Here is a 12084-nt window from a genome sequence, read left to right as displayed (position 1 = left end):
ACTCTGTTGGGCAGCTTAGAGGCGATGGTGCGGCAGTGGAACAAAGCCCAGGCATGGGCTCCACAACCATGTGCACAATTAAAGCATTAAAAAAATTAACTTAAGAACCAATTAATACACTAATCACACACATTAACAGTTATTTAATTCATAGCCCTGATACAAATATTTATAGATTTGGGTTAATACTATTGTAATAAGACTTGGCCAGGCCATTTCATCCTGCAGTTTATTTCTTCCCCTTGAACTTTCTCAACCTTAGCTGCATCATCTGAATGGAGAGCTAATTGGCCCCTTCCTACTTTCCTAACTGTAAATAGCTGGGTAGTTTATTTCACCTACTTTTCAGAAAGAAGTAGTAACCAGTCATCCTTTAGGGAAGTTGCTGGGTAGCAACTATATACTGCCATCTTCTGTAATCAGTTTAGAAGTCAGGACAATACTTCAGTTTTCTGGATACAGAAACCCTTTAGAATCTAAGGAACCAAGTTCATCTGTTAAAACACAACTTTATTAATTACGTAGTTTGCTTACAATTCCTCTCAAATGAGCAGGGCTCATCTGATTCAAGGAAAGCCTTGTGGTAGGGATTACTTGAAGGATTAGACCAGAAGAGAGATGAAAGGAAATAATGAATATAAGCGTATCATACACAAAGACCTAAACCAGCCAGTTAGGCACATGAGGATGCATATGTCAGAACATTTACTTGTTGAAATAGCAACTTGAAAGAGGCATTTTTAAAAATTTAATCTAATCTACCAATTTCTGATGGTTTTTTGCAAGGGCTGCAAAGGGTCTGGAAACACAAGAAATATCTCGTGATGGCAGATAAGTGCAAAAATAATGATAAATTTTAGCATGTGTGGCAGTTAAGTAGTCTTGGATGTGGCATAACATCAATGTACTGAACTGCCTGAGCCTATGCAAATGAGAACTTTTTCCTAACTTGCTATATATTAAGAGTCCAAAAAAGACTGTTTTGAAATTATGTAGGTGTTAAAAATCTTCATCAGGAAGCTGGACTTAAACCTTCACTTGTCAAGAGGACTCTAAACTGAATAGTTTGAGAAATCAAAAAATCTGTCTACAATGTAGAGGTCATTCCTTGTACTCTTAAGACATAAGACTATTGCTAACTGAAAGAACTGCACTGAAAAGAGCAAATGCCGGTAGCTTAGTCTTTGTAATAGAGATAATACATTCTTGCATTCAGTTCCTGACTAAATTTAACTGAAGATGCTAGCAAAAGGAAGAGTTGCCTGCAACTGCCCGCTTGATTCAGTGGACCAATATAGTATAATAAAAATGCTGTAAATGTCTTTGATATGGTCTTGTGTTATTTGATGACAAGTAATTAATTGGTATGATGTAACAAAAGCTATAGTTATATTTTACTAAAGGTTGTGTCATATGCTATTTGAAAAAAGAGACTGGGAATATGGTTGCATCTAGCTATTGCACTACTTACCATAACAGCTTTTTTATAGAGAAAAACAAGTAAAACTGTTAAGGGGCAAAACCAAAAAGAAAAAAAAAACTTTTGAAGCATCCCAAATGTCACAAATGTAATCTTGAACAACCCTCTATAACTCTCCTGTGGCCAGAGGCAGCATGCTGTGTGGACAGCCCCCCAAGATTACTCACCTGCCTCACAGGCAACACCAGCAGTGCCTAGCTTCCTTTCCCCTGGGGCTTTTCCCTGTTGTGCAGCTGTAGGAGAGGCAGCTGCAGAGGCTCACAGGCTGTTTTCAAATGCTTACCTAAACTCAAGCGTCAATCTCCAATCAAATGATATGTCTAGTGACATTCATATGGCTCTATTATATATTTCTACAGATAATGGTCTTATACCAATTTTTTTGTTGCTAGTACTGCACCTTGTTTAGATATATAGGATGTAGGGTGGCCATTGATTTGTTGAAATTTATGACATACTCATCTCTACCTACACAGCTGTGTAAGACTCTTACTGTTGATGACGGGCAGTATTTTTTTTGGGACTCCCAAGTTAGAGAAGGCTGCACCATGAAATGATGTAATATCATGACACAAGGAAGTAATCATTAGCATGAATCATGAGCACATTGCACTGTGATTTTCTCCCGCAGTAAAACACAAAAGAATTGACAATCCTGTCAATATAGGGTTTTTTTACATTTATGAGATTGTAATAATATATCTAAAAAAGAAAAAGACGCCAGGATTTCTATAATGAACACTGCAAATCAGGAAATTCAGTTAAAAATAAAATTTAAAGAAACCAAAATACTAATGAATGAGAAGGCATAGTGATGGCCCCCATATATGTAATAACCACAGAATTATGATTAAGGCATTTTAGTATTCGTGGTCCCAAATTAACAGTAGCTGATTTTGAGGCACATAAGACATTTTTCATTTTTGTTTTTTTCTGCTTGTGACAGCCCAACAGGATTAGCCTGATTATAAGGTGCTATATTTTTAAAGGACCCATTTTAAAATGAATGTAAGGTCCTTAATGAATTAGTTCACTTGTAAAATCTAAGGAGTTCTATCCACAAAGAGTTCTGTAATTTTGAGGAGGGCATGCCACACTCTTTATATGGAACTAAGTGACTGAATTCCCACTTTAGGTACAACACTCCGTCTTAATTAAGGAACCAGTGACCTGCTATTCAGATATAGATTAGACAGCAGCCATGCAAGCTTCCTCACACTGCCCACTCTCTCTCTAATGTGTGTCAATACTCCTCTGGAGGATCTACTGGGAAGGATGAGTGGATTGTTTAATTGTCATATCCAGTTTTGTTGGCTGAGACTGCCAACAAAAAAAATAAATAATGAAGTAATTAAGGCTAATGGAGATATTTATTATAACAGAGACTCTTAAAGGAACTGGACTAAAAGTTTATGATTTCTCTCTTATGGATCTCTGAACCACTGAAGTTGGTTGGTCAGTGTGACAGAATAAGTTATATCTGTAGCAAATGACATACTCTATAAATATTAGATATTGAACATGTCTAAATTTTCACAAAGCTGTTGAGTTGCATTCCAGATCCTCTCCAAGAAATGCATTCAACTACTTACTAAAAGAGTGTCACTGAGAAGCCCTCAAGACAGCAATGTGAAACCAATGAACTTATGCGTCTCAGCTGCTGACCATGCTCATGGAACAATGTTTTTTCTAAGTAGTGGCCTGGAGGGATGGGCTAGAGCATTTCTGTGAAGCACATGGTAAGGAAACATGGCAGAAGCTTGAATAATGCCATGTGAAAAAACAATTTTTAGGAGAGGTACTGTGCTGCTTGAACTTCTCTGAAAGAGGTGGATCAGACTTGGGGTGGGTGCCTAAGGACTTCTCTCCTTTTTGAAGGCTAGTAAAACTTTCGTGGTTAAAAAAAAAAAAAATCATTCAATAGGTAAGCATCCCTCTTTTGTACCAAATAATTCCCAAAAAGATTACAGCAGCTACTAGGCCTGTGCGAAGCTGCAAGTATTCGCTTCGGATTTGGCCAATTCAGAGGGGCAGTGATTTGATTAGATTTGGATCACTGTCCTGATTCAATTAGGTTGAATTGGATCCAAAGATTCGGTGCTGCTTTGGAGATTCGGCCATAGACTAAACAGGCAGCAGTCCTCACCACGCTGGACACAGCTGCCTCCAGCTGGTAAGTCTGTTGTGGTGGGCAAAGGGGGGAGGGATTGGGGTTGGGACAAGCTGCCCAGCCGGGGCAGGGGACTCAGGGAGAGAGGTGGTGGGGGGGGGATGGGATGTGGGCACGGCAGAGCTGGGAGCAGAGGCTATGCCCTGCTGCCACTTGCCCAGCCAGGGTGGTGGGGGGCGCGATGCAGGCACGCTTCACTTTGGGTGAAAGGGGGCAAAGGGCAGCAGGGTGTAGCCTCTGCTCCCAGTATTGCTGTGTCTGCATCCCGCTTCCCTTTGCCCCAGCTGGGCAAGTGGCAGCAGTGGCCACATCCTGCTTCCCTCCGCCCCAGCTGGGCAAGCAGTGGCAGTGCCCACCCGCTGGATAAGTGGTGGCAGCACCCACATTCCCCCCCCGCCCAGGCCGGGCAAGTGGCAGCAGCTGGGGCGGGTGCTGCCTTTGCTTGCCCAGCCAGGGTGGGGGGGACGTGGGATACAGGTGCTGCTGCCACTTGCCCAGCTGGGGCGGGGGATGTGGGATGCAGGTGCTGTTGCCGCTTGCCCAACTGGGGTGGGGGAGTGCTGGATGCAGGTGTGGCAGTGCTGGGAGTAGGGGCTCTGCCTTGCTGCCGCTTGCCCCCTTCTGCCCAGAGCAAGCCACCCCTGCCTCGTGTTTTCCCCCTCCCCCGCAAGCTGGGCAAGCAGCAGCAGGGCATAGCTCCTGCTCCCAGCACTGCTGTGCCCACGTCCCATGGTCCTCCACCCAAGCTGGGCAGCTTGTCCCAGCCCCAGTCCCTCTCTCCCCCATACCCCTTTCCTCCCATCCTCTGCCCACCACAACAGGCTTACCAGCTGGAGGCAGCTGTGCCCAGTGTGATGAGGACTGCTGCCTGTTTAGTCTATGGCAAAATCTCTGAAGGGGTGTTGAATCTTTTCTGAATCAATTCAGAGGCTTCCAATTTGATTCAGACCCTTTTAATTGGTCTCCCGATTCAATTTGGATTCAGAGATTCAGCCACTGGATCTCCTCTAAATTGAATTGGCTACCAAAGCTTCACACAACCCTACTAGATACTTGCAGTGCCTACAGAATAAATGGAGCTATGGGAAGGGCTTATAAGTGACGGTGGGATTCACGGATCCCAGGATTCCAGGCCCAGATCCAACTGAAGGACTCAGATAACTAGTCTGATCTTCAAAATATGCTGTAATGACCCAATAACAGTGACAAAACTGTTTCAAGACTGGATGGATTTGGAAGTAAACCGGTGATCATACCATACAGATTATTATTGCCTTTTTCTATCATGCCCTTGCCCTGGGGTGGACCAGTTCACTGCAACACAGCTTTCAGTACTGGGGAGTCCACAGTCGGGCACAGGCAGCAGTAGTGGGGGTCCCTGAGAGCACAGTGCAGCTGGGAGGCACATGGGTGTGGGATGCAGCAGCCAGGGGGAGGATGTGGGACAGGATGGGTAGGAGGTAGAGCAAGGCGGGACTTATGACCCCCGGGGACCGTAGGCCCTGTTGGCGTGGCCTCTGCTACTGTGGCCCAAGGGGCGTATAGCATCTGGCCACTCACAAGTTGAACAGGCCTATTTTATATTATTTCTCCAGGAATGTTCACATGCTATTGCCCTTTTGAATGAAATAACTTTGAGCTCCCTGTTTACATTTACAGGCAGTCCTCAGACTTATGACACAATTGGTTCCTGAAAACTGTATCTTAAGTCGAAACGTTTAACTTGGAACCGATTTTCCCACAGGAAACAATGTTATAAATGGGGGACTGGCTCCTGAACCAAGGCCTGATACCTTATTTTCACCAAAAAATAACCCAGAATTTTGTACTCAATCAATTATAGATGAGTAATATAGCTACATTAATGTATTCATGTTGTAAATAGCAATCACATTGATTTGGAAGGACTTCTTTGAGGAGATGCTGCTGGCCTTTTTTAAGGGCTTTGTTGGACTTTTTGAAGGGTTCTTGGCTGGAGTCTTCCCAGGAGTCTTGGCTGCAGGTTTTTCTGGAGTCTTTTCTGCTTTCTTAAAGAAAGTGTCCAAGGAAGTTTGGACAGCTGTTCTCCAGGGAGATGGGTGCTGCAGCAAACTTGTTCTCTGGCATGGCTTGGCATCAGATCAAGCATTGTAATGTCAAAACTGACATCAGAAAGTTGAAACAGGGTGTCAATTTATAAATGTAAGTGCGAAAGGTTGTAACTCGAAACACTGGAAGTCAAGGACTGCCTGTATTTGTAGGTTTCAGATAGAATCACAGAAAGAAGGCCTGGAAGGGACATGTAAGATCATCAAGTCCGGTCCCCTACTATGGTCAGGAGGTAATGGGCTCCTACGATCTCAACAAGGTGCTTGTTCAGCTTCCTCTTGAATACCGCCAATGATGGCGACTGCACCACCTCTGCGGGAAGTGTGTTCCAGGTTTTGGTTACCCGTACAGAAAAGAAGTTTTTCTGTATGTCTAGCCTAAACTTTTCCCTGACTAGCTTGTGCCCACTGGCCCTTGTCCCCCCCAGGGGGTGCTTTCTGAAAAGTTGCTCTCCCAGATCCTGGTGTTCTCCCTTGACCCATTTGTAGGCGGCTATCAAGTCACCCCTCAGTCTTCTTTTATTTGGACTGAACAAACCCAGGTCCCTCCTCATAAGGCCTATCCCCCAGGCCCTTGATCATGTGGGTGGCCCATCTTTGCACCCTTTCAAGCTTGTCTACATCTTTGAAGTGCGGTGCCCAGAACCGAACCCTGGCTGTGGCCTCATCAACATTAAAAAGAGGGGCAAGGAGCACCTCTATGGATCTTTTGGCAACACATCTCCTGATGCACACCAGAGTTCTATTTGCTCTGTTGGCGACTTCATCACACCGGTGGCTCAGTCACCCTCTGGTCAACTGTTACCCCCAGGTCCCTTTTGGATGCAGTGCCAGCCAATGGATAACCACTCACTGTGTATATATATATATATATATATATATATGGTGAGGGTTCTTTCTACCTAGACAAAGGACCCGGCACTTGTCCCTGTTGAACCTCATCTGATTGTGTTTAGCCCATAGGACCAGCCTGTCAAGGTTGTCTTGGATCTTATGCTTATGGCCAACACTTTTTAAAGAGACTAGTGATCTTCACTTTAGTTAAGATATCTTAAAAGGGCAGTAATCCAAAATGAACTTGTAAATTACTTCATATCTGAAATAGAAGAGCTTAAACTGGCAATAGTAGAGCATTATGTGCTAAATCTAATTTTACAATTACTGCCTGGACAGTTGTTTGGGTGAATTAATAGGGTTTTTTTTTTAGCTTGTATGATGTAGGAAGGCAGAGTAGATAATCGGTGTGGTGCTTTATGACCCTAAAAAAAACTATGATTTGTTGAATGAACAGGGCCTAGTTTATATTGTTCCATATAAATAGAATATTTTTTCTAAAAATGACACCTATATCACTACTCGTTCTTCAAAATATTGGTTTATGTTTGTGTTAGCTGTACTGTAAATATCCTTCTGTAAATATCCTCGGGTACTTGAAACCCAAAGTGAAATACAAAGTGAAATACATTCAAACCAAAACTTTCAGTTGGTGAACCAGAAGAGTAACTGATTTGTTTCAAAACAATTTAAAAATGAGTTGTGTCTGTATTAGAAGATTTTGGGAAGTCTAGCAATGGTGCAAGGCTGCTCTTGCAGCTCCATGAACTGAAGTAATTGTGGAAATACTAATGTTGAAAGGGAGCAGACATTTTTATCGCTTTTAATCCAGCACTGCCCATTCGCCTCAGAAAACCAATTTTCTTGAAGGTGTAATAAAATATGACATTTTCATGGTTGTCATCATCATCATGATTATGAGAAAATGAGGAAATTTGGTGTCTAAGCTGGTAAATTTTCAAAACTGTTTTTCAAGGATGTCTTAACTGGCATTCTGATGAAAAGTTAGAGTGCTTGATTAAGGAAAGAGAACATTTCAAATGACATATGGCTGAAATGTGATAAAAGGAAAAAAGTACTGTATTATATTTGAAAGAACTATAATATGATATGCTATATTTTTCATTATGCTTGAAAAAGAAATAAAGATTAAATAAACGTGGGCTTCAGTCACAACATTTAGATGTCAATTTTCCTAAGTCTCAGGATACTCAATATATGGTTTTGGTTTGGTTCAGTGCACACACAAGGTTTATTTGCATAATTTGGCTCTTTAGTCAAACTTTCCCAAAGTTCAAGCCTGCCTAGATCTGGGATTTGGATTCTGTATTACTTTTTAAAAACTTTCCAAGTTAACAGTCTGGACTTAAGGACAAGATCCTTATTTTCAGGGAGCTGAAATTCACAGCCAGATTCCCAGTGTTCACTTACAAATTTCCAATCCTGATTTATAAATCTCTCTCCCATGTTTATACCAGACAGCTGACAGTAATGCTGTGAACTGCTGGAGCCTCTGAGAACGAGGGGAAAAACAAAGGGAAAAATGTGCTAAAAATGAAGCGTTTGTTTCCCTTTCTACTAATCTCAGTGACTGCAGGAGCTGCCTTCCTCTCTGCACTTCATCAGCAGGCAACCTCTCCATTAGGGAGTAGTTGGTAGTTTTAAACCAGAAGGCAGATAAACTGCAAGTTCCTGGGGAAAGCAAGTTCCTGGCTCTTGATAATCAGCTGGAATCACAGTCCCTTAAGCTTGCCACAGTGGACTACAGTGAGATTGCTGGTGACTCATTTGGAGTGGAACATACCGTGCAGGGTCTGTTACAGCGCCATGTGGCAGGGTAGCTTGATTTAAACTGGAGTAATTTAAATCATGCCCTATCCAGGCAAAGACTTGATTTTAAATGATCATTTAAATTTCACCTTTCCTGTATTGTTCTAAAGAAAGAGGCATTCTCATTGAAAAGAAGAACCATTAAAAATTTAGATTTACTACTAAATAAATCCTTTATACTAGATTTGGTATATCCTTTTGCTTTTGGCACACTATAGCTTGAAACTGTTGTGTAAGCAATTTCATAGCTTACTATTTGTACTGTATATTATTAATATTCCATTTGATTGTTAGAAATGGTGAATTATGTATTGCTTTATTACAAAATTAACTTTTGAACTTATGATTTGTATCTGGTATCTGCACTAGTCTGGTAACTAGAATATAATTAAACAAAACAGCACATAAAATCAGAGCTCAAGTAGGGAGAACCTACAGAATTGGCATACGCAGCCACTCAGTGGTATTCAGTGCATTACCTCAGTGACAGACAAGATTCTTTGGGTAAATCTGTTATCTTTTATTAGACCAACTAGATATCAGATTTACCCAAAGAACCTTGTCTGCCTATGTCCTTAGCCCAACATGGCTACAACCTACACCCAAGTGAGACACTTGATGGTGTTTTCTGGAGTTAGAGGTGAGATCCTAATGCCCATGATGTCTTTGCTACTCTTTTGCACCTCTTGCTGTATTCCTTGGATCCCCTGCAAACCCTTAATATAGTACATGGCCCATTGTGCTGTATTTATAATGTGTGACCTTTAAAAATTAGATCCTTTCCAAATCCCTCTTTATATAGAGAAGCATAGAACATGTAATTCAGTGCTTTTGATAAGAGGACCAACATTATAGAAATACTACTGACTTGAATAATAAATGTATTTTAATTTCTTATTTATGTGTTTAACATGTTTCAAATTCTGGTTTAATTCCAAAGGTTTATTTTTAGAAGAACAATTAAACATTTAAATAACACAATATCCATTAAAAAGATCATTGATTTGTGTAAAAATATTAATAAAGTGACCACATTTATCCTGTTTCTGGCCAAACTTGAGTAAAATAATATAACAAATGACCTACTGGCTTCCTACTGGGCACTGTTACTGCCAGTGCAATATCCAGTCAGCAGCAGACTATAATTGCTCTATCACAGGAAAGGGAAGTACAGCCAGAAATCAGAGAACCAGGGCTCTGAAGAGACGGTAGGGAGCAAGAGCTTGATCCGACATTGAGATGTATGAGCTGGAAGGGTATGACTAAGCAGCAACCTACTGTGGAGGTACATTAAGAAATGCCCTCCAAACAGGGAGACTAAGCAGATGGGCTGGGAACAAGATGAGAGTTGGTGAACAAAGGGATTGGATTATGACCAAGGAGTTGTGTAGGCTACTGTATGATTATTTCAGGGACAGAATGGACTAGGGTGAGTATTTCTGACGGAGAAGTTCCAGTTTCATACAACTGTACCACAATGCCTTTATGGGCTGGCCTAAGATTCGTTGTGTTTATCATCTTTTGTTCGTGATTTTTTAAAGCAGTTGCACTAAGGGAGTATGAACAGTAAACTTGAGGCAACAGCTTAGGAATTGGCTTTGGTAAAAGAGCTGGGCATGTATACATCTGGCAGCCCTACCCAGTACAGCAACTTTCTGTTTTTCTTCAGATGCTGCCCCATCAAAACCTACAGCCCAAAGGATCTTGTTTTTCGAGTGTCTGCAACGCCTGCTGCTGAGCAAACAGGACTCAATGGTGCCCTAAATCTTGGGATCAACAAGGGGTTTTCTGGTGATCTCTTTTACTGGACCAACAGCTTTACTGGTAGAGAAATTAGAGAACTTAAGACACAAGGTGCCTGTCCTTCAGTCTCTTTGGAAGCGTTTGACTTTGCCACAATATTACTAGTATCTCCTTTCTTCTGCCCATTTCTCCTATGCTTCCTTGACCTTCGCAGCTACAACACTACAACTTGGGGCCACGTATACAAAAACACTTGCAGTGACATGCTTGAGCACTTAGTTGGAGGGAGAGAAACATGATTTGTTTTGAAATGTGGTGTCTGGATAAGTATTATTGTAGAATACTAGTCAAAAGCTGGTATCAAACACAACTTCACAAACGAAAATGGCCACGGACTTTTTTTACTGAAAAAACCCCAAATAGCTGCCTGTGTGTGCTTGCTTCTCATCCCACAGGCAGTGAACAGTGCTGCTGGGATGCTCTGTGTTTCCCAGGGTAGGGGGGTGCTTCAGCATGTTCAGCTTACAGAAGAGGTGTTTCAGAGGAGATGTGACAATATCTGAAGGGCTGCTGTAAAGAAGAAGGAAAGCACCTTTTCTTCCTTGCTGCAGAGAGGAGGACATGGACCAGCAAAGCAAATTTAGATTGGATATCCAGTAAAAAAAATTCTTCACTACTGGAACAGGGACGCAGTGGAATAGACTGCCTTGGCAAGGTGTGGACTCTCCATCACTAGAGGTGTTCAAGGAGAGGTTGGACAGCCACTGGTTGGGTTGATCTAGGTGCAGCTATACTTATTTTCTACCATGGGTATTTCTCATTCTTCTGGGCTTTGCTGGTTGCCTGTCTCCCCCGGACATTTCTGCTACATATGGGTGTTTTCAAGCTCCCTCAGAGGTGCTGTGCTGGCCACAGCTAAGACTGGGGACTTAGACTAGGGTGTGCCAATGTTTCTGCTGGGACAAAAGATGGAGGTTCTTGGTTAGAGGGTCTCAGTCTTCTCTTCTAATAAGCCCAGTTTCCTCAGCCTCTCCTAAGTTACATGCCCCAGCAATCTTACCCTTTTTGTTGCCCTCTGCTGGACTCTCTTCAATTTGTCTGCAGTAGCAGGGGCCCAAAATTGAACCCAGTACTCCAGGCGTGGCCTCACCAATGCTGAATAGAGGGGAATAATCACTTTCCTCAATCTATTGGCAATGCTCCTGCTACCTCTTTCAACCCCTGCTTCAGGTAGTTGAAGGCTGCTGTTTAATCCTCCCTCAGCCTTCTCTTTTGCTGACTAAATAAACCCAGCTGAAGCTTGCCCGGCTTTCCCTGTGGCAGGCCAGGGGCAGGTCTGTGCTGTGCCAGGGCCTAAGTATTTAGATAAGGGAGGACTACAGGACTGCTGGGGGGTGCTGACCCTGCCTCAGGCCTGGGGCTTCCCTGCTTGACCTCTTCTGCAGCCCAGGGGAGACCTCTATGCAGCTCTTCCACTGTGGTGGACCGCCTTCACACACACACACACACAGACACACCCCACCCCACTTACAGACAGACAGACACACATCTCACTCACAGAGACGTACACCACTCTGAGACGCACATACTTGAACGGACACACCACTCTCAGACAACAACAACCACAGACATGCACACAACACACCTGCACCCCACACACCCATCCACTCACAGACACACACACACACGCACAGAGACAGACACCAGTCCCAGACACCACTCACACAGACACACTCACAGACGCACAGAGACACCGCACTACACCAGCACCCCACTCACGCCAGACGCACACCCACACCGCGCGCGCGCACACACGTGGGCGGGGCGGCCCCAGCAGAGGCGCTGCCCAGTGCCCGAGTGGGCGGCGCCCCTCTGGCGGCGCGACGCGGTGTGCGTATATATATCCCGGGCCGGGCCACGCCAGGCTACCACGGCCGGTT

At 43.3% G+C, this 12084-nt stretch overlaps 1 long non-coding RNA gene across 2 annotated transcripts in view; it reads right to left on the bottom strand.

The window, feature by feature from the left end:
• Positions 1-343: 343 nt before the first annotated feature.
• Positions 344-12084, bottom strand: part of LOC109303393 — a 12088-nt gene continuing 347 nt past the window's right edge. The window contains exons 1-4 of one of the 2 annotated variants that reach the window (XR_002099090.1): positions 11205-11236; positions 3342-3348; positions 1974-2102; positions 344-1713 (exon numbers count right to left, since the gene is read on the bottom strand). This is a non-coding gene — a long non-coding RNA (uncharacterized LOC109303393). Of the gene's footprint in view, positions 1714-1973; positions 2103-3341; positions 3349-11204; positions 11237-12084 lie in introns of those variants that run through there. The other variant, XR_002099089.1, reaches the window with a different exon arrangement.

The sequence above is a fragment of the Gavialis gangeticus genome, unplaced genomic scaffold (genome assembly GCF_001723915.1).
Source record: "Gavialis gangeticus isolate Ggan-Ray unplaced genomic scaffold, GavGan_comp1, whole genome shotgun sequence".
Classification (NCBI taxonomy): Eukaryota; Metazoa; Chordata; order Crocodylia; family Gavialidae; genus Gavialis; species Gavialis gangeticus.
Note: the sequence above shows the minus strand (reverse complement) of the source record. Positions and strands in the feature narration are given on the sequence as shown.